This window comes from Tasmannia lanceolata, unplaced genomic scaffold (assembly GCF_043159265.1).
Source record: "Tasmannia lanceolata isolate RefF3 unplaced genomic scaffold, GAP_Taslan_0.1 ptg000024l, whole genome shotgun sequence".
NCBI lineage: Eukaryota > Viridiplantae > Streptophyta > Magnoliopsida > Canellales > Winteraceae > Tasmannia > Tasmannia lanceolata.
The window spans coordinates 9,019,430-9,039,793 of NW_027518701.1; the positions used below are offsets into that span (position 1 = coordinate 9,019,430).

The 20,364-nt window shown below is 37.4% G+C and overlaps 1 pseudogene across 1 annotated transcript; it reads left to right on the top strand.

Moving 5' to 3' along the window:
* Positions 1-1,184: 1,184 nt before the first annotated feature.
* On the top strand, positions 1,185-15,961 carry LOC143856994 (transcription factor GLABRA 3-like; annotated as a pseudogene). The gene is made up of 8 exons (XR_013238439.1): positions 1,185-1,312; positions 2,299-2,553; positions 9,631-9,727; positions 9,891-9,905; positions 9,963-9,988; positions 10,312-11,183; positions 14,410-14,846; positions 14,935-15,961. The product of XR_013238439.1 is annotated as a transcription factor GLABRA 3-like (transcript).
* The last annotated feature ends 4,403 nt before the right edge of the window (positions 15,962-20,364 follow it).

Genomic DNA, 20,364 nt, shown 5'->3' on the forward strand with positions numbered 1-20,364 from the left:
GGAAATTTGAAAAAAAAATCATATTTAAATGTTTATCAACTAATGCCCTTGATAAATGGCCCCCCTCTGTCTACAAGAAATGCCCCCCCCTCTTTATAAGCCCTTAATTTATGCCCCCTTTTCTCCTTAATACCCACCTGCATGTGTCAGTAATTAATGCACAACGATATTTTTTTACTTTCTCTCCTGTTATGCTAAATGGGACATCCACGCTCCACATCGTCATCATGATCATTCTCTCTCTCTCTCTCTCCACAAAATACAAAGGCCCATTCATGGATTTTATTATCCAGAATTGTAAAGTCCTAGATTATAATCTAGGATTTTAAAATCCCGAATGTTACAAAGCTAAAATCTGGATTTTGTACACTAAAGCCGGGAAATTCGGCATTGATCGGACGGTTATGATCATCCTTAATGTGGCTGATGGTCTCTCTTTCACACACTAAAGTTTCTATATAAGTTTGGATTGCAAGAATTTTTTGGAAAAGTTTGGAATGGAAATTTTTTCTAAAATATCTTACTTGTTTTACACACGAAAAGTGATATCTTGAACGGATCCTATTCAATTTTTACTTAGAGGGACCTTCAAATTATAATGATATCCATCTAAGTTAACAATAATCATAGCAGTTCCTTCTAAATGGTGAAAAGAAAAAAGAATCCCTTTTTCTGTCAGAAATAAGAAATGTTTTTCTTGCAATCTAAACAGTGCCTTAAAGGAATTCACATTTGATGATTTTATAAGTTGTGTACAAGTGAAGTCTAGCATTTTTCAAAAATTTGGACCCACTTCATATGATGATCCAAACTAACCTGGAAAAATAGTTAAAAAACTTCTAATGCTAGTGTTGTCAAGGTTTGTTCCATTATGTTTTTTTTTTTTTTTTTAAAAAAAATTTCTTGGCTTTAAAATCATTATTTGAGCTGGGTTCTGGTTTTTGTGGATGAAAAACAGAAATCCACCTTGAGATGAAGAAAAAAGTAGAAAAAGATGTTTCTATTTCTCTATGATTTAGTTTTCTCTGTCCCTTTCTGCCTTTCTTTCTGTAAAAACTAACTTATAGCACCTAAGAAAACTTTGAGGAGTTCCAAGTTTCAACTTCCTTTGGTTGTTGGGCTGAAAATCAAGGGTTCAAAAGCAGAGAGAATCTACTGTGAAGGCCTAGGTTATGTATTGTGCTATGGATACTAGACTCCAAAACTCGGAAGGAGTGCCAGAAAATCACTTAAGGAGAGAGATTTCTGCTATTGTTAGGAGCATTCAGTGGTGCTATGGTGTCTCCTGGTCCACCTCAATTAGACAACAAGGGTATATAATCTTTAAAGTCCAACCCTTTTTTTCTTTCTTCATTTTTGCATGTTGCTCTGTTTAATTTTCAGAGGACTGATATAAAACATGGGTAGTGTTCAGTTTGGTGAATGAACATTATGCCTTTTCTTTCTGTATATAGATCATGTTCAGATTTTTTAAAGTAAATGGCAGTTTTCTCCAGTATAATTTGTATTGTGTAAGCTGTGTGGTGGAAATTGTTGAAAACATTAACTGTTTATTAGTAGGTCAAAATCAAGGTCAATGTCATTGGACATTGCTAATAATGCTTTACCTGGTCTTTTAAGAAATGAAAATTTAGTTGGTGACCTTTGAAATATATCTTGCTTTCTTTTCATGTATTTTTGTTCTACTCAATTACTGTATGTTCTTGCATTTTTCTTATCACCTTTCTATTTCCACTGCTTTAGATTGGCAATTTCTTGTTTCCACAATTTAAAAACCCCCCCTGTCATCGTGGACTCCTCTGAGTCGATTCCCTTTTCCCTTGGCTGCTTTCCGCCGTTTGCCACTGTGTTCTGTGTTTTTCCCTACAGAGTCAATAAAAACTCCTTTGATTCTCCTGAGTTATGACTGCATCAACCGAGTACTCGACCGCGTCGTGCTAAGTTGACTAGGCTTTTCTTCAAGCGCGTTTTTACCCGCATACGCATTTTGAAACACGGCTTGTATACACAATCAGTTTATAATATCAAATGTGTTTCCAAGAATTCAAATTCCATCCTTGCTTCTTATTTTATATATTTAGTTTGTTTATGTTATTCTATATGGTTCCTGTTCCTAAAAGATGCAAACTTCACATAGAAACTACTCTGCAATATGAGTTATCCTATGATGTGTCACCATTTAAGAATGCTTATAGTTAATTTACTGAAAATGTTTTTTTTAATGGTTTTAGATTCTTTTACATCGTTATGTTTGTAATCTTTCTTTTATTTCTTTATGGTGGAAATTTTGTTTTCTAGGATGTTAGAATGGGCTGCTGGGTGCTACAATGGTGATATAAAGACGAGGAAGTCAGTGCAGCCCATGAAGCTTAATGCTAACCAATTGGGTTTGCAGAGGAGTGAGCAATTAAGAGATTTGTATGAATCTCTGTCAGCGGGTGAAAACAACCAACAGGCTAAGAGACCTTCTGTGGCATTATCGCCTGAAGATCTTTCAGACTCAGAATGGTACTACTTGGTTTGCATGTCCTTCACTTTCAATCCTGGCCAAGGGTAATTCTTTCTTCCATAGTGATGAAATGAGTTATTTATTTGTCCTCGATCATTATTGGTCCAAATGAAAGAAATTATATTAGTGGATGTGCTAATTAAAAAATTTCTGTTGTTTGGTTTTTTCGGGTTATATTTAAGAGAGCTGCTTAATAGTAAATGTAGATTGAGGTTATTGTTGTTTGATTGAATTAGTCTCCTATTATGCCTATTCAGATATTATGCATCATTCTTTTCCTTTTTCCTTATTCATTTATTAAAAAAACCAGACCGAGATTGTTGCTTACATGAGAGATAAAGGCAAAACAGAAAAAAGAAAAGAGACAGGAAGAGAACAACCGAAAAAAGACAAAGGAAATATAGATACACAAACGCGCCTCAAGGAGGGAGAGCGTCAAAAAGGGCGAGACTCCTTGGAAACCCTTACTCTCGCAAGATGATCTGCCACATCGTTTGCCGATCTACAAACGTTACGAAAAACAACCGCCGATGATCTAGTTCGGTCCTTGATCTTGTCAAAGAATTTATCAAACCTCCAATGATGCTTTATAGGCCCCTCAAACCATCGAAGGGGTCTCCTTCCACCACTACTTATCAAGCAACTCCGGGACCAAGAGTTTAAAACCTTGGTGAATCGCCTTCGCCTTCGCCTCCGATGCATCAGAGACTCCAACAGGTCCCGCAAAAGCCCAATTGACCTCTCGCCTCTCATCCTGTAGCACTCCAATACCCGATGGACCGGGGTTACCGATGCTAGAACCATCAAAATTGAATTTATAGTGACCTCTCGGCAGAGGCTCCCACACCAGCATGACTTTAGGTTTTCGCTCGTTACTACAACAAACCTCCTTCCACCCATGCCATAAGTCATAACCGGAGATGAATCTAAAATGAGGGAAATTTTTCGCCCAAGAAACACCACTCATTCATTTATTCATAAAGGTTTAGTATTCTTGTTTGTATTCTGTTGTGAATTATAGGTTTTCAATGTTTCCAGGCTAGTTTCTGTCTATGCAATTTTGAAAGGCTTCAATACTTATTCATTTTGCATTTTCTTGACGTAACATCACACCAAAGCTTCTTATGTGTGTTAGGTTCATCTTTTGCTCCTCATAAAAGTCAAGCCACTCGCTTTGCTGATTAGCAAGGACCAATTTCTATTGCCACTTCCTTTACTGGCTGCTGGGAACAATTTCAATTGCCATTTCTGTTATTTTAGGAGTCTCGATGCTTCTCTGACTCATTAGTTTTTGAAGCAACTTTCCTGATACCTTAGCAGATTCAGAAAAATTCAACATGGCATTCCAGAATCCTTTTTAGTTGTGTGATTCATCTTGTTTATGCCTCTCTAATCTTAGATTAAAAATTTGGATCATAGGCTTCAAATTATATCTTCTTCAACATTGTAACCCTTTGAAAGGGATTTCATTTTTCCTTCTTTCTACATTCAAAAAGTGTATTTGGCGAGTGTTGGTGGAGACACAGAGCCATCTCTGTAGAGCGAGTGTGGGAGTCGCGGAGCTTTCTCCGAAAGTTGTAATTGGGTTGATTCTCCTCCGTTAAGGGAATCCGTTTTTAGTGAAGCCATCAAGAGTCTTGGTGGACTGGAGTAGGTGCTAGGCTTGGACCGAACCACTTAAAAATCCCGATTCACACTTTTTATCTCGCTCTATCTCTTTTGGTTTGTGCATTTGATTTTTACTTCTTTGTTGTTCGTGGTTTAACTTGCCATTTAGTTTTTGAATTCCCCACTTATTTTTGGCAAAGTTTTTGAAGTCTAATTCACCCCCCTCTCGGGTTGCCATCACCCTTGGGATTTCACATTTTTTGAGGATACCCTTTATTTTACTAATTCTGTCTCTATTTCAGTTCCTCCTTCTTAGGTTCCACTACCATTACTCGTTCCAGTCTCGAATTTAAACCTGTGGAACAATCCAAGCCATTGTAGGTTTATTCTCGTTGAGGCCAGCAATCTTCACTACCTTCATGTCCAGCCGACACCTCATGCCCACCAGCTCCGTCACAGCTCGCAGGACTCCCTACTTCTCCAGAGTTAACTGTTTCTCTTGATGAGGCCCCTATGTCATCTCGTACATGCTCTCGTTCTACACATCATCCCATTTTTGTTGTGGTTTCTTATGCTCATTTGTCACCCTCTTATGGCTCCTTTTTTATCATCTATGTCCTTTGTTTCTATTCCACGTCCTTTGTTTCTATTCCACGTTCTGTGGTAGATTCTATGGCTCATCCAGGTTGGCGAGCAACAATGAATGCAGAGATGGGTGCTATGGAGTCAAATCATACATGGCAATTGGTCCCTCTTCCACCAGGGGCGCAAGTAGTAGGTTGTAAGTTGGTTACAATTCGAAACAAAAATATAAAGCCAAAGTAACGTTGTTACAGCACAATAACAAAAGTCAGATACTCGTAACTGCGAAATCAAAGCCATATATCTAATCCCTTTAAACGGTTCTAATTTCAAAGACCACTTTATAGTCTCTTTACTATTTGAAACAAAAATATAAACCCAAGGTAATTTATCTAGAACTATTTAATATGCTAAAATATGAGTTCTGTTTACATAGTACCTAAAAGTAAAATTTGAATTTTAGAAAGGTGGGAAGCCATAATACGGGTTACCAGACTAGATTTTCCTTTTGCACTCTTGGATCTACTCCATGGAAAGCCATAATACGGGTTTTACTGTATCTCATGGGATCCCTAGAAGTGGTCTGTTGTATAGGCCTAATGGTCGCCTCCATTGTTAAAGTATAAAAAGATTAAATAACGCCTTCTCCAACAGCTTAAGCTATTAGAGAAGTTGGTAAGTTAACATGGTATCAGAGCCAAAGGTCTCGAGTTCAAACCTCCCAGATAGCAAAAATCCACATGCGATGGTTGGCCGAAAGTTGGACCACATGTGTGCCACGTGTTTGCCAAGTGGGCAACACGTGCGGGGGAGTGTTAAAGTATAAAAGATAAATAACGCCTTTCTCCAACAGCTTAAGCTTTTGGAGAAGTTGGTAAGTCAAAATGGTATCAGAGCCAGGTTAAGCTGTTGGAGAAGGTGTTATTTAATCTTTTATACTTTAACATCCATAATACAAGGTTTACGAATGCCGATTGGGCTGGATCTCCTTCTGTTCGAAGGTTTATTGCTGGCTATTTCATTTTTCTAGGTGGTAATTGAGCAAAGTGTATACCCGGTCTAGTGCGAAAGACGAGTATTAAGGTACGTCTCACAATTCATGTGAGTTGATTTGGTTGAAGCATTTTCTATTGGAGCTAGTATTTCTAGTGAAGCTTCCTATGCAGTTTTTTTGTGATAATCTAGCTGATGTGCCCATTGATTTCAATCCAATGTTTCATGAAGGCACCAATCATATTGCGGTTGACTGCCATTTTATACGAGATAAAGTCATGAGTGGAGATGAATTTACTCCATTTGTGAAGTCTGAAGATCAACTCTCTAATTTGTTTATGAAGTTTTTGAGTTGGGAACTTGTTGACTTATATTTTCCATGTTGCTCTAGCTTGAGGGAGAATGTTGGAATACATTATAGTGTGTAGGGGTATTTTAGTGATGTAAAGCTGTGTGGCGCCCGCCCGCACACACAATAGCGAGAGATTGTCGTATTTGAGATAATTAATATCTGTTAGGAAATTATCCTAACGGTGGATGTGGCTTTTGCAAGATCGATGGTCGAGATCATTTAGTTAGTTAATTACTTTTGTGAAAAGTCATTAAATGAAAAGACTTTATGTAAAAGGTATAAACGTTTAAAAGAGACGTTTGGGGAGAGGGATCAGCACGATGAGGAGTCGCATCTCTTCCCACAAACGCTTATAAAAAGGATTCTTGGGTCCTGTTTGCACACAACGAATTTGTTTCCAATCTTTGAGAATCCACGGTTGAAAAGAATGGAAACCGGTCCCCATCACTGACTATTGTGTAGCAAGGAGAAACCCTGAGAGAAAGAAAAACAAGATTCATGGCTTCCGGTAGTCTTTTTCTCATTTCAATTCATTCCATATTGTTCTGTGATTTTCTCAATGTTGAATCTCCAAGATCCGTTGCCGGTGTTCATATTGTATTGAACACGAACATGTGGTATCAGAGCCATGGTTTCGGCGAGAAAATCAGGGTGAAAATTGAAAGAAATAGGGTGACTTCATATTTTGAATGCCACCGTCACTCCACACATCCAATCGATGATTTAGTGCTACTGGAACGTTGCTAGTGTTCCCACGAATCCAACGCAACAAACGGTTCGTCGATTCGATGTCTGGATTGCATTTAAAGGTAGAAAATTTAATTTTTGGGAAGTTTTGGGCATTGCCGGAAAATGGCGTGCTGCCGGCGATAGGATATTCTGACCGGCGGTATTCTGGCATGGATATGTAGTTCATCCCGAGACGGGTCTAACGGCACAAACGGAACATGGATCCGATGTCTATAGACTTCCCGATGTTAAATCGAAGTTTTAGTGTTTTTTCGGAAGAAGTTACAGAAATAATAATATTTTATTGCCGAGGAAGACGATGAACAGTATTTATTGTTTAAAAGGGCATGAATAATTATACTCACACTCCCTGTTTTCATACTGGGACTCCACCCATTTTCTGAATTCGGATTGCCTACTAAGGGCATATTAGGAATTCTAAATTGGAAAAGTCAAAAGTGCTATTACTAAAATGGGATGAATAGTGTCCTGTGAAAGTAGGCATGAACAGTGTTGCACTTTTAAAAAAAAATTAATAATAAAAGAGATGAACAATGTTGCATGTGTAATATAATATTTATACGGCATCACCAACGTGTCCTGATGAGACGTGATGATGTCACAACCCACCTAACCTTACCAGATCCGAACCGACCCGACCCGAACCGGTCCGGCCCAGTCATCATTTTTTGCCGTTTCGGCCATTATTTTTTTTTGATATTTTGACCCAGGTAGGACCAGTTCTTAGGGTTTTTGACCCTCTAGAACCTATTTTTACATCGGTTTTTGGGTTTTGAAACTTGGCTTTCAAAGTTACAGTATAATGTTCAAAACTTTGGATTTTAAAGCATCCTAACGGTGGATGTGGCTTTTGCAAGATCGAGGGTCGAGATCATTTGGTTAGTTAATTACTTTTGTGAAAAGTCATTAAATGAAAAGACTTTATGTAAAAGGTATAAACGTTTAAAAGAGACGTTTGGGGAGAGGGATCGGTGCGATGAGGAGTCGCATCTCTTCTCACAAACGCTTATAAAAAGAACTCTTGGGTCCTGTTTGCATACAACGAATTTGTTTCCAATCTTTGAGAATCCACGCTTGAAGAGAAAGGAAACCGGTCCCCATCACCGACTATTGTGTAGCAAGGAGAAACCCTGAGAGAAAGAAAAACAAGATTCATGGCTTCCGGTATGTCTTTTTCTCATTTCAATCTTTGACTTCCGTGGCTTGTATTTTCTTAATCTGTGATTTGTTTTACTGGTCATGACAGCAAATTAGTTGCCTTAGCAAGTTTTGATTGAGTTGTGCACAACTGCTTGAGGAAGGTCTGGATATATACCTCGATGACCAAGGATCAGGTCTTAGTCACATTAAAACATTGGGAATCTATGGTCGAGAGCCAAATTGGAAAGAAGTTGTAGCAATCAAGGACCAACAATGGTATTAAATTTCAGCAGAAGCATTTTGAGAAGTTTTGAAAATATTAAGGCATTGTTTGTCACTACATCGATACCAATACTCCACAACAGAATGGTCACATAATAAATGAATAGAATTCGCCTTGAAAAAGGCACGCTATATACTCTCCAATGTGGCTTGCAATGGAGTTTGGACAAATGATGTAAGTAACGATGTAAGTTGTTATGAGTCTTCTATGCTTCATCTAAGTAAGTAGAATGGTGGAAAGGGAAATGTTACTATGGAGGTGGAGCCTAACACTCTTGGCTTGGGGAGAAAGAAGGAAGGAGCACCTAATTCTTCCCAGGATATTGGAAGATGCCTCATATCAGGCGACAAATGTACAATAAACCCGAGAGAAATGTTGCTACTTTCCAGATACGTCTATGAAGAGATGGTATCCTATGCATTGATGATAGAGAACAAAAGTAAATACAATGGCTAGTGGGCAATGTCCATGGTGAAGGGAAGAAATCTCTTCAATGAAATCAAACTTGAGAACTTGTTAAGTTACAAAAATAAGAAAGGATCCCCTAGATTGATAAAGATAGGTTTAAGGCACATTGGGTACCAAAAGGCTACGTGCTGAAGGATGGTGGGGACTATAATGAGGTGTTTTCTCTAGTAGTAAAACACACTTCCATCTTTGATCGCAAAAGCAGAACTGGCTTATGTTCCAGTTTACATGTGACACACTAACATGTAAATTACAATCTCTTTATCAAATGAGAAGGGTTAACCCAGTGCATGATGTTACCAATGGGAAAAAGAAGGTACATGTAAATCATTGAGATGCAAGAAACTACCCAAAACTAAGGAAGAAAAGTCAAGTACCTTGAGCTTGAGAGCTTATCCTAAACTTCAATTCAGTTCTAATGCAAACTCTAGAAAGAGTGGTAGTTCTGTTGGTAAAAGAAAAGGTGGTTTTGTCCTTGTCTAGGTGAAATAATGCTTACTTATATGGTCATTTATGTTGAATAGGTTGTCATGGCCAAGTGTTTCAGTTTTCTCCATTGTTTTCTCTTCATCTATGTGGCCTCAAAGATAACAATGGTGACAATAACAATTTTTTTGTGTTGTGTATGTATCTTCTAATTTAGTGCTGTCAAAGAAATCCAATAGTTATTTTCTTTGGCTCTTGTTTCCCTAACTTTCCTCTCTTTTTTGTGCTGTGTATGATCACTAACTGTCCTGATATCTTGTTTAGGACCACTCAGAAATAATCTTTTCTTCGGTTCATTAGCATCATCTTTGCATTTTGTTTACCATGAACATAATGCCTTCAGATCTCATGCATCCTTCATGGGCTAAAGTTTCATGGCTTATTCAATTTTTCACTCTGTAAGTTTCGTTTATGCTGATATATTGGCCTTCATTTGATTTACCAAATGTTTGACCCCAGATTGCCTGGAAGGGCATTAGCAAATGGTCACCATATCTGGCAATGCAATGCTCATTATGCGGAAAGCAAAGTCTTCACTCGCTCCCATTTAGCAAAGGTCAGTGTTCCTCGACCAAACTCTCATGTTATTCTGATTCAAGCTTCGATTGGAAGATTAGACCAGTGTTTTTTTCTTTTTTCTTTTTAAACAACAGAATGAGCTGATTTTTTTGTGTTGATTTCTGTTCAACAACTATACTGCTACCAATTATAACCCTCAGAGTGCGTCTATTCAGGTATGATTTATTTTATACAGTTATCAATAATATTTGAGAAACCATGTTAATAATTAGGGATATGCTAGGGACCAACACACAAGGTATTTCATGGGCAGGCTGTTGCATGAGGCAACTGCCACACAGGCTCACTTTTCAACAGATTTTATCTTATTCATTTGATTCATCTGAGGTGGCTGTTCTCTCATGCAACATCCCGGCCTGAAATGCCTTGTGCGATGGTCCCTAGCAAATCCCTAATAATTATCACAAATTCTATCGGGGGTTGAAATACGGTTTCTCTTCAAATTGATTTGCAGACTGTTGAGCTTGGTGTGACTCAACTGGTAACTTTCTGTGTCACATTTCCAGCTAAATAATATTGTTATCAACTCTCATCTGTTGCCACTTGCATTAATTAAACAAGTAATTCTGATTCCATCTGTATTTATTATCTAAAGATCTCAGAGGACGCTACTCTCATTCAACATGTTATAACTTTCTTTTTGGAGTTTCCAAACCCTGTATGCTCCGAGCAGTCTACATCAAGCCCTCGGAAAGCAGACAAGGGTGAAGAAATTGAATTGGACCCTGAAAGAATAGATGAATTGCTTGCTGATGTCTGCGAGGAGTTAAAAACAGGCTCTTCTGACAACAGTTCTAATGGTTATTGTCCCAACCATAATGCTGATGACTCTTTCATGTTGGAGGGACTTAATGGCACTTCTCAAGTTCAGAGTTGGCAGTGCATGGATGACGAATTAAGTAATTGTATCCATGGTTCTGTAAATTCAAGTGACTGTATATTATCTCAGTCCTTTGCAAATCCTGAAAAGGTCATATCTTCTCGAAAGGGTGGAAAGATTAAAAATTTAGAGCTTCAAGACTGCAATCACACAAAACTTAGCTCATTGGATCTCGAAGCTGATGACTCGCACTATTTGAAAACCCTTTCTGCCATTTTTAGAAATTCCCACTGTGTAATTAAGAAACCCTACTTTTATAATCGTACTTGTGGGTCAAGCTTTACAAATTGGTGGAAGGATGTGGATACTCAGAAGGTACATATTAGCATGTCACAAAAATTATTAAAGAAAATTATGTTTAATGTCGCTTGGATGCATGGCTGTTGCTCACTGAAGTCCCAAGAAGAAATCGGAAGTGAGGAGAGAGATTGGAAACTGGAAGGGGATGATATTAGTGTGAAGTGTGAACCATGTTTTGTCAGAAAGGAGGAGGAGAGAGAAAATTAACGAGAAGTTTATGATTCTTAGATCGCTGGTTCCTTCGATCGACAAGGTACTTGACTCCCATCGTAGACTGTTACTAGTAGTTAATTTTCTATCATTGGGTTTCTATTTAAGCTGTCATTACTATGATCCACAATCATTTCTTCGCTGAGGAAATTTTCAGTTGAAAATCTGAAAGGGCATCATAAAGAATTTTTTTTGAAGGATGCATGGGTTGACTCCTAGGTTTTCAGAGGGTTGTATTTTCATGCGTTGACTCGTAGGTTTTCGGAGGGTTGATTTTTCTTGTCAGTGCATTTAAGCATTGTGTGACTTGGTTCCAGAATTTTTTGAAGTACATTTGTTGAATCATGAGCCTCTGCATTTTTGAAAAATCTATGCATCATTGCTGCTAAAGGGAAGGTTTAAAATTTGGGAACTGAAACGGGTTGCCGATAATCAAGTGGGTTGATACAATGAACTACGTTAGTTCCCACTTTTGAATTTGTAAAATAAAAAATGTAAATTATAAGAGAAATATGGGAGTTGCATTTACAAAATATCTAAAATTAAGGAAAAACAAGCTTGTGAAGCAATTAAATTTTAAAAAACTAATCAAACAATAAAAGATATGATTTTAGAAATGTTGTTTTTTTATAAAAGCAATAATAATATTGAATTTTTCTTGTTCTCTTTAACTGATTCTTTCCTTTTTCTCAAAAGAAATTAAGCTCATTGCAGTGACAATGATCGAAATATTGAATAAAAAATGGCTTATTGTTAAAATGGTGTCATTTTCTCTTATCATTATTTCTAGATTCAGAAAGGAAAAATAGAAGAAAAACATTAAAAATTTAAAGAGATTTTTGCTGATTAGTCCCTACTTGGCAAAAAATTGCCTGATAGTCTGTAAGAAAAGGATATTATCCTAACAGTCCTACTTTTAAAAAATGCTAAAAGATCACTAAAATTGACGTACGTCAATTTTCTCAGCTAAAAATCTTAAAATGGCAAATTTACCCCCCAATCTTTAATCCGTTTTAGCCCATTTTCGATTTCCCTTCCAATATTTAAGAAAAAAATTAGGAAACAGCCAAAAATAGTATTTCTTCCTATATTTTCGTCAAAAATCCTTCAACAAAAATTAGGAAAAAGTTAACTTTTTCATTGGAAATTAAATGATATTATTCAGGTTAAAATTTAGATGAAATTTTAAGAATACTAACGTGTAATGTCAAAATGGGCTAAAATGTTAACAACTTGTTGAAGTTAGATTAATACTCTTTTCTTAGAGCCTATTAAGCAATTATTTTGCCAAGTAGGGACTAATCAGCAAAAATCCCAAATTTAAATGATACGACAATTTTATGTATGTCTTGTTCATTCCTATATTCACGAAAAGGAAAAAAGATAACCTAACACAGGGGATTAAATTAGTATCTCATTTCTCCATTGTTGAAAGTCGAATCACAACAAAAAAATACTTTAATTAAAAAGGGTTTTTTTTCAATGGTGGAGAAAAAACCTTCATATTTTCTCTTCATAATTACAACATTAATTTTTTTTACAAATAGTCTCCCTTAAGGGTCCGTACACTTGTTTTTCGCGTGAAGGAAAAGAAAAGAAAGTGATGCAGTGTCATAGCCAATTGGCATTGTAGGATGATGCCATTTGCCATCCATGTGGCACATCTATGTGTTTTGACTTGGTCTTGGGTTGTTGCATGGGAATTTAGCTAACTAATTACTATGTCTAGTTTTTAGTGTGTATCAGTTAAGTCTTTCTTTAATGCTTTATGGGAATTATGTTAAGACTTGTTGATTTTTGTATTTTGACTACCTATGAACTTGCGGCGTTTTGGAAGCTGTCTTAGAAGTTATTTGTGAGTCATTGTCCATGTATCTCATTTACTACACTTTTATCAACATATATATTAATGAGAATTAGCAAAGAAGGGATGGTAGTATGGTACTTTGGTTAAAATTCTTTGTAGCAAATTACTGTAAATCTGGAGTTGAGTGATTCCTCCCAAGGGTTGAGTGATTCCCCTTCGGTGTTGAGCGATTTTGCCTTGCTGGTCGAGTGATTCCTAGCATTCTACCTGGCATCGAGTGATTCCGCTACAAACCGATTCAGCAATTCTCGGCTGTATCTTTGTCATTATTCATGTTATTTGATCAATTTTCATTTTGTGTTTCCATTTGCTGGTTGCAGCCTGCACCAAATTTGGTATCAGAGCAGGAAGATTTTGTGGCTCACTTTCATAATCGGCACAATCAATAATTTTTGCAGTCCAAAAAGTTTGGGTCTGTTTCGTGGCATATTTGAAAGGGTTATCGGTATCCGATCTGAGCAAGCAATACACCAACTGAAAGGTCTTCGAGTCTAGTTTCCAGCATAACAAACAGATTATAAATCAAAGTTTTCTACAAGGAGATATTAGCATTTTACTAAAGGCCGTCGGAGGGGACTGCAAATCTGAGATTCCTTGACTTTTTTTCAAGCTTATAAAATGCCTTGTGGACGAAGAGCTCGTGGACGACCTATTGCTAGGGGTGCAACTCGGGTCGGGTTGAGGCTAGCCTAAGGAACTCTTTTTTTGCATCCCGAATCCGACCCATTTTCTAGCCCGACAAGGTTCAACCCGATCCGACCCAAGGAACTCTTTTTTCCAACCTGAACCCGACCCGACCCGAGTGCAATCCAACCCAACCCGAGTTTTTAAGCTTAAAAAAATATCGGGCTTCACTCGGGTTGGGTTGCCCAAACCCTCAACCCGAACCTGACCCGAACTCAACCCGGGTTGGAAAGACTCAACCCGAACCCGAACCTAACGTGACCTTTTTTCTAATTTTATATTCACATTTTGCATTTTTCAAGTGGAAGGAAAATATATAGATGCATATTCCTAAACATTTCCTTATTTGTTGCTAAAATAGACAATAAGACTGCTTGTTCAAACTTTTGTGACTATAGTGTCATTTTTATTGTGGGTGAATCCCTCTGCAATCTAAGGTAAAATATAAAGGTGGTGAGTTAAATAGAATCAGTATTTATGAAGAATTCTGTCTTTTTTAGAAAAATATTAATATGTGGATTACCCTTTTCTGTATCATTTATGGTAAATTTGAGTGATACAGTGACCTTTTAAACCATGGGATCATTAATTTTTGTGGATTCAAACTTTCATACTTTATTTAGCTTCCTTGTTCTGTATATGTGACATAAGAGTTTCTTCCATGCCAAGCAAATCCCTCTGCAATGCTACTTCTTGATGAATATTCATATTTTCACAGGTTGATAAGGCATCTATCCTTGGAGACACAATATAGTACTTGAAAGAGCTTGAGAGAAGGGTGGAAGAGTTGGAAGCTTGCAAAGATTCAGCTGGATCCGATGCAAGAGAAAGAAGGAAACATCCAGGTATAGTAGAGAGAACATCTGATAATTATGGAAACAATGAGATTTCTAATGGAAAAACGTCCATAAACAAGAGGAAGGCATCTGACGTAGACAATGCAGATGCTGAACTAAACTGGGTTTTACCCAAGGATAGTTTAGCAGATCTGACAGTCCCATAGTTGAGAAGGAAGTTCAGATTGATATGCGTTGTCCGTGGAGGGAATTCTTATTGCTTGAAATAGTGGAGTCAATAAGCAATCTCCATTTATATGTTTACTCAGTGCAATCATCCACCGTTGATGGCATTCTTTCTCTAATGCTAAGATCTAAGGTTTGGGTGATTCAAAAATGATTTTTGCTGTCTTTTCAGGTTGTTGATGTTGATTCAAATGCTGAGTTGTTAAACAATTTTCCTGCAGTTTAGGGGAGCATCGGTAGCGTCGGCGGGGGTGATCAAACAAGCTCTTCAGAGAGTTGTTGGTAAGTTCTGAGGTTTGATTTGTCAATGGATTTCTTACTAATGCATTGATATATGTATGGTTGCTCCATAGAATGGGTGTTTGTTCTCTCCTTGAAATCCCCTCAAGTGAATTTATGATAGGAAGATGAGTTACAGGCATGTTACTTCGACACTTCTCTATGGGTGTTTGGTCTCTCCATAAGTGAGCTTGAAATTGCCTCAGTCATTCATGTACTGCTCCATCATTAAACCCAACGTCGTAATAGGAGCCTTTTGGGTCAGTGAGTGTATTTTAGGATTAGTATCAAGTAGGACTCCAAAATTTTTCATACTTCTCAATTGTAGCGGGAATTTTTAGTATATTATTGGCACATTTCTAGTTTAATGTTTTGTAATTTTGCTGGTTGAGCTGTTTCTTGTATTCTACAAAAGGTTAAATACCAGAAAAAGAAAAGAGAAGTGTTTGATGCAAAGTCTGTTACGATCTCAAGTATAATTTCTGGGCTTTGGAATGCGATGATTTCTGGGTTTTGCCAAAATTTCAAGCTCGGTGAGGCATTGGGTGTGCTTGAGGAGATGATGTTGGAGGGGGTGTGGATGGATTGGCTTACTATATCAAGTTTTTTCCCATTTGTACGCCTTTGATGAACTCTTTTGATGGGGAGATTGATCCATCTGAACTTTGTAAAGCTTGGGTTAGATTTTGATGTTTTTGAGTCCAATGCTCTGCTCTGGTCAGGATGTATGCAAAAGTAGGTTGTGTTGGAGATGCAAAACAAATATTTGATACCATGGAGAAAAGATTTGGTGCCATGGAACTCTATGATCGCCACATATGAACAGATTGTCCAATGCTCTGCTCTGGTCAAGATGTATGCAAAAGTAGGTTGTGTTGGAGATGCAAAACAAATATTTGATACCATGGAGAAAAGATTTGGCGCCATGGAACTCTATGATCGCCACATATGAACAGATTGCGGACTAGATCAACATGTATTTAATTTGTTTTTTGAAATTTTGATTCCCTTCGGACATTGGTCTAGATGGCACCAAACGTTAGAATCGAAATCATGACTGATTCCCTAGTTGAATTTCAATGCTTACCCAAACACTAGAACTCGAATTGCCATTCTGTTTACTGGGGGAATTTGAAAATGAATGGAATGTGATGTCAATACCGATTCCTGATTCAGGCAATCCAAACGCACCCAAAGCGGTACTTTACATATTTCCCTATGACAATATTTACCTTACCAGTTAACTGAATTGATGTCCACTAAGTTACAAAGAATTTACCTATGGGATGCAATAAAAGCTTGGTGAAGATAACTAATGTCTGTTGGTGTCGTCTACGAATGAAAAGACTGACTCAGATCAATGTCCTCTGTCTTGCCTATAGTTGAATCATCTTTGCTTGATAAGCTCTATTGTGCAAATAGGGATTTTCTCCTTGGGATTGTAAACTGGTTAAGGACTGTTCGATCTGGTGGAAGCGTTCTCCATGCAAAGTTGTCAAGCTTAACATTGACGGAGCAGCCAAAGGGAAATCAGGTGAATCCAGCAGTGGCGTAGTCATTCGCGACAATTCAGCCAAAATCCTCTTTGCTTTCTCGCACTATTTCACGAGAAGTTCTAACATGGTTGCGGAAGCCAAGAGCACTTCTCAGTTGCCATCTTGGTGGCCTTCGTGGTTGTACCTGATTCGCCATCCATGTCGAACGTAATTGTGGAGTCAGACAGTAAGGTATTCATTGACGTTTTAGTGGGTAAAGTACCATCCCCAGGTTTATAAAATGCGATTTGCTAGCGTCCATCACAGAAGTCATTTTGCGCATGGGCTGTTGCATGTGAGAGTAGCCACACAGGCTCACTTTTCAACAGATTTTGTCTTTCTTATGAGGTTGTCGCTCTCACATGCTGCCCATTCGTGAAATGTCTTCTGCAAATTGACGCTAGCAATTCCCCTATAAAATATATGTGTTGAAATAAAGTCTTTGCTGGCTCTCATTTCTCCATCATGTATTCACCAATTCTGGGAGGGTAATTTAGTTCACAATGCACTCACTAACATTGAATTCGCATCCAAAGCTAACCGATTCTACCGCTCTTGGAGGGATTTGCCCCTTCATGCTAGAGGCACCGATAGTGTCGACACTTTAGGCTTCCCAAAGCTCTGTGAAACTTTAGATTGAGTCTTCTTGTGTTTTTATCTGTTGTAATTATTTTTTGGGCCTTCTCCTAGGCCAGGCTCTGTAACACTACCAATTACTGAAAAAGCTTAAGCTGTTAGAGTTGGTGTTTTTTAATCATTTATACTTCAATGCTCCCCCTCATGTGTGGCCACTCTTTTTTTGGGGTTGGCCTACACGTGTCACAAGTGGGCCCTCTTTTGGGTTGGCTATACAAGTGGGTTTTTAATATCAAGGAGTTGTTGGGTTTGCGATAGCTCTAATATATACTATGTCAAACTACCAATTAGCTGTTGTTTCATATGGTGTTGGAGCCAAAGATCCTGTAAGGAGCTAAAACAAGAACCTTGTAGTTGTTGGTGTTGTTTGATCATTTATACTTCAACATGCTCCTCGCCCATCTCTTGTACATTTTTTTCTGATATGTACCCCAGGGCTGTCATCTAATCTGGGGTTTTTTTTTTAAAAAGAAAAGAAAAGAAAAGGAAAATAGACTCTAATATCTTCAGATTTCACAAGTTGTTTGTTGGTGTTATATCTACAAATCAAAAGACTTGAATACCTTAGGATTTTGCAAGTTTGCCAAGACACTAGTTTTTGTTTTTGCAAAAAAACAGAATGCTAAAGAGACAACCTAGAGTGAAGATAAAAATGTTTAGAAATCCTTTTTAAACATGTGTAATTTGTAATGCCCCTCATTTTTTGAGTTTCTGGTCTTTAAATAGACCAATTGGTGATTATTTGAGTGGATAGGCACCACTTGTTTTCGAGTCTGTGGCCTAGATTGAATCCAAGTGATTATATGGGTGTTAGATCATGCCTAGTCATGATTCTACAGTATAGATTTCAATTGACTTTTAGTTCTCATTGGTTGTGATCTTGCAGTTCAAATCGGATTTCATGATCAGTGTCATCCGATGGAACCAACTGATTATGATTAATTTCAATCATGATTAATGACCTATATTAGTTTTAAAAAAAATATATGGTGCTTAATTGTCTTTATGATGATACAAAGTGTGTTATTGTTTGGCCTCGGACTAACCAATGGGCTTCAGTAAGGGCATGCCAGGGGAAAATGTTTCCCAAAATTTGGTCAGAAAGAGGATGATTGAGCCTTTTTGCCCCCTGGGATCGGTTATCAAACGATTGAGATGAAGTGGGGAACGGCACTTATTCCTTAGGCTCTACCAACTCTTTTGATATACTATTAAAATGCGCTTAAAAGTAACTGAAAAATCCAAACATAATCACTACTGCATGGAAGAACAACTCACCTTATAAGATGATTCCTTTCAACGTCTCAGTACTACTGAAACAAGTTTCCGGTACCGTTGAAAAACCGATTACAAGAACTCTGGTGCTTCCAGAGAACGATTACAAATTACGGTACTGCGTAATTAGGGCTACAAACTAACATGACTGCAAACTAAAATAAAACAGGAAAGCAAAGTAAATTAAGACAATTTTTTGATATTGTGTGTGATCCTTTCTCTTGATGCAACCTTCTCTTCTTATAGCAATTATCTAGTGGCGGTTATTCTCACCGATAACTTCCCTTTTGCAATTTGAAGAGCACTTGTCCACTACTTGTAAGTTGTAACTTCCAAAGGACACTGCCGCCGCTTGTAAGCTCCACACCACTGCTTGTATCGCTACCACCACTTGTAGCTTTCAGTTTGAAAAATAACTACTTGTAATTTTTCCTATGAAAAGATCATCATGTATGAAAATAATCGCCACCAAACATCCATTGAAGAATTTCAAAACTGGTGTATACATTGACCCCCACATTCATTCAATTGATGGAAGGAAATTGATGGAATGTAACAGTGAGAAACCGAACACCCATATTATCCTGGCAGAAATCAAATAGCTTTGAGCACTTCTTAAAAAAGATCATATTAGACCAAAATTCGGTCGTATTAGAAATCAATTGCTTGAGACCAAAAATTGGTCACAATATAAATCGGCCACACTAGACTGAATTACAAATCGGTCCCATTGGACCAAAAATCTGTCATGTTAAAACCGAACTATAAGTCAGCTATAAAGGCTGAATCAAATTGGTTTGTTGAGACCAAACTATATGCTGGTAGTAGTTATCTTATAAAGATTAGAGTGCAATGTTTTCTTTTGCAGAGTATTGTTTTGCAGTTTTACACATCTAGGTTTGTTTGCTTTATTTTGTATCCATTAGTTTCTCTGTTCCTAAATAAACCAAAGAGAGTTCACAATGGGTACGTGAATTTTCCCCTAAATTAATTAAAAAGATGAGATTTGGATGAAGTAATACACAATTATTGAATGTATAGTGGGATTAATGAAACATGAGGCATTCTAAAGGATCTTTTCATTCTTTTATGATGTCTTCTTTGAATTTGTTGAGAACGTGATTAATTAATGCAAGTGACCAAAGCTTAGCTTCTCAATTGAAAACATATTAAGCAAGTAGTTGATGCATTTGCAGTAACTTAATGTATTTCTATGGTCCAAAAGAGGCAAGTTGCCAACTTTCAATTCATTTAAGTCCATGTCCACGCAGCACATGAGTTGGGTCTCCAAGATAACTGGTTTTGCAAACATTCAAGGAACAAAAAAGTTGACAATGTGGTAAGAGAGTTCACAATGAGAGAGAGAGAGAGAGAGAGAGAGAGAGAGAGAGAGAGAGAGAGAGATGGCGATGATTGTGACAATTAATATGTTACTTTCTCCATACTTAAGGGAATGTAGTATTAATTAAGGTACAAAGAATATTTAGATATCATTTTTTTCAAAGAAAATAGGGTTGAAGGTTAATTACTCACACAATATGTCCATTCTTGAAAGGCCTTTGAAATTTCATAGCAGAAACGGGGTAATGAACTCTCATTTATTTGAATCCCTCTTGATCCGTAGACAAAACAATTGGGTGTCATTTTCACCAAACCTCTTTCCAAGATTTTTTATCCGTTGACAAAACAATTGGGTATCATTTTCACCAAACCTCTTTCCAAGATTTTTTTTCAAGGTATTTGATTCAGGTTGGGTGTTCAGCCTCCTTCATTACTAAACTAGAGCGGAATGAGAAAGGAGATCATATATGTAATAAAGAATAAGATAGCAGAAGATAGATCTCTATAACCAGATCCAATCATGATTCTATAATTTATAGGGATACTCATTGAAATTTTTAAAGTTCAAGTTAATTAGAAATTCAT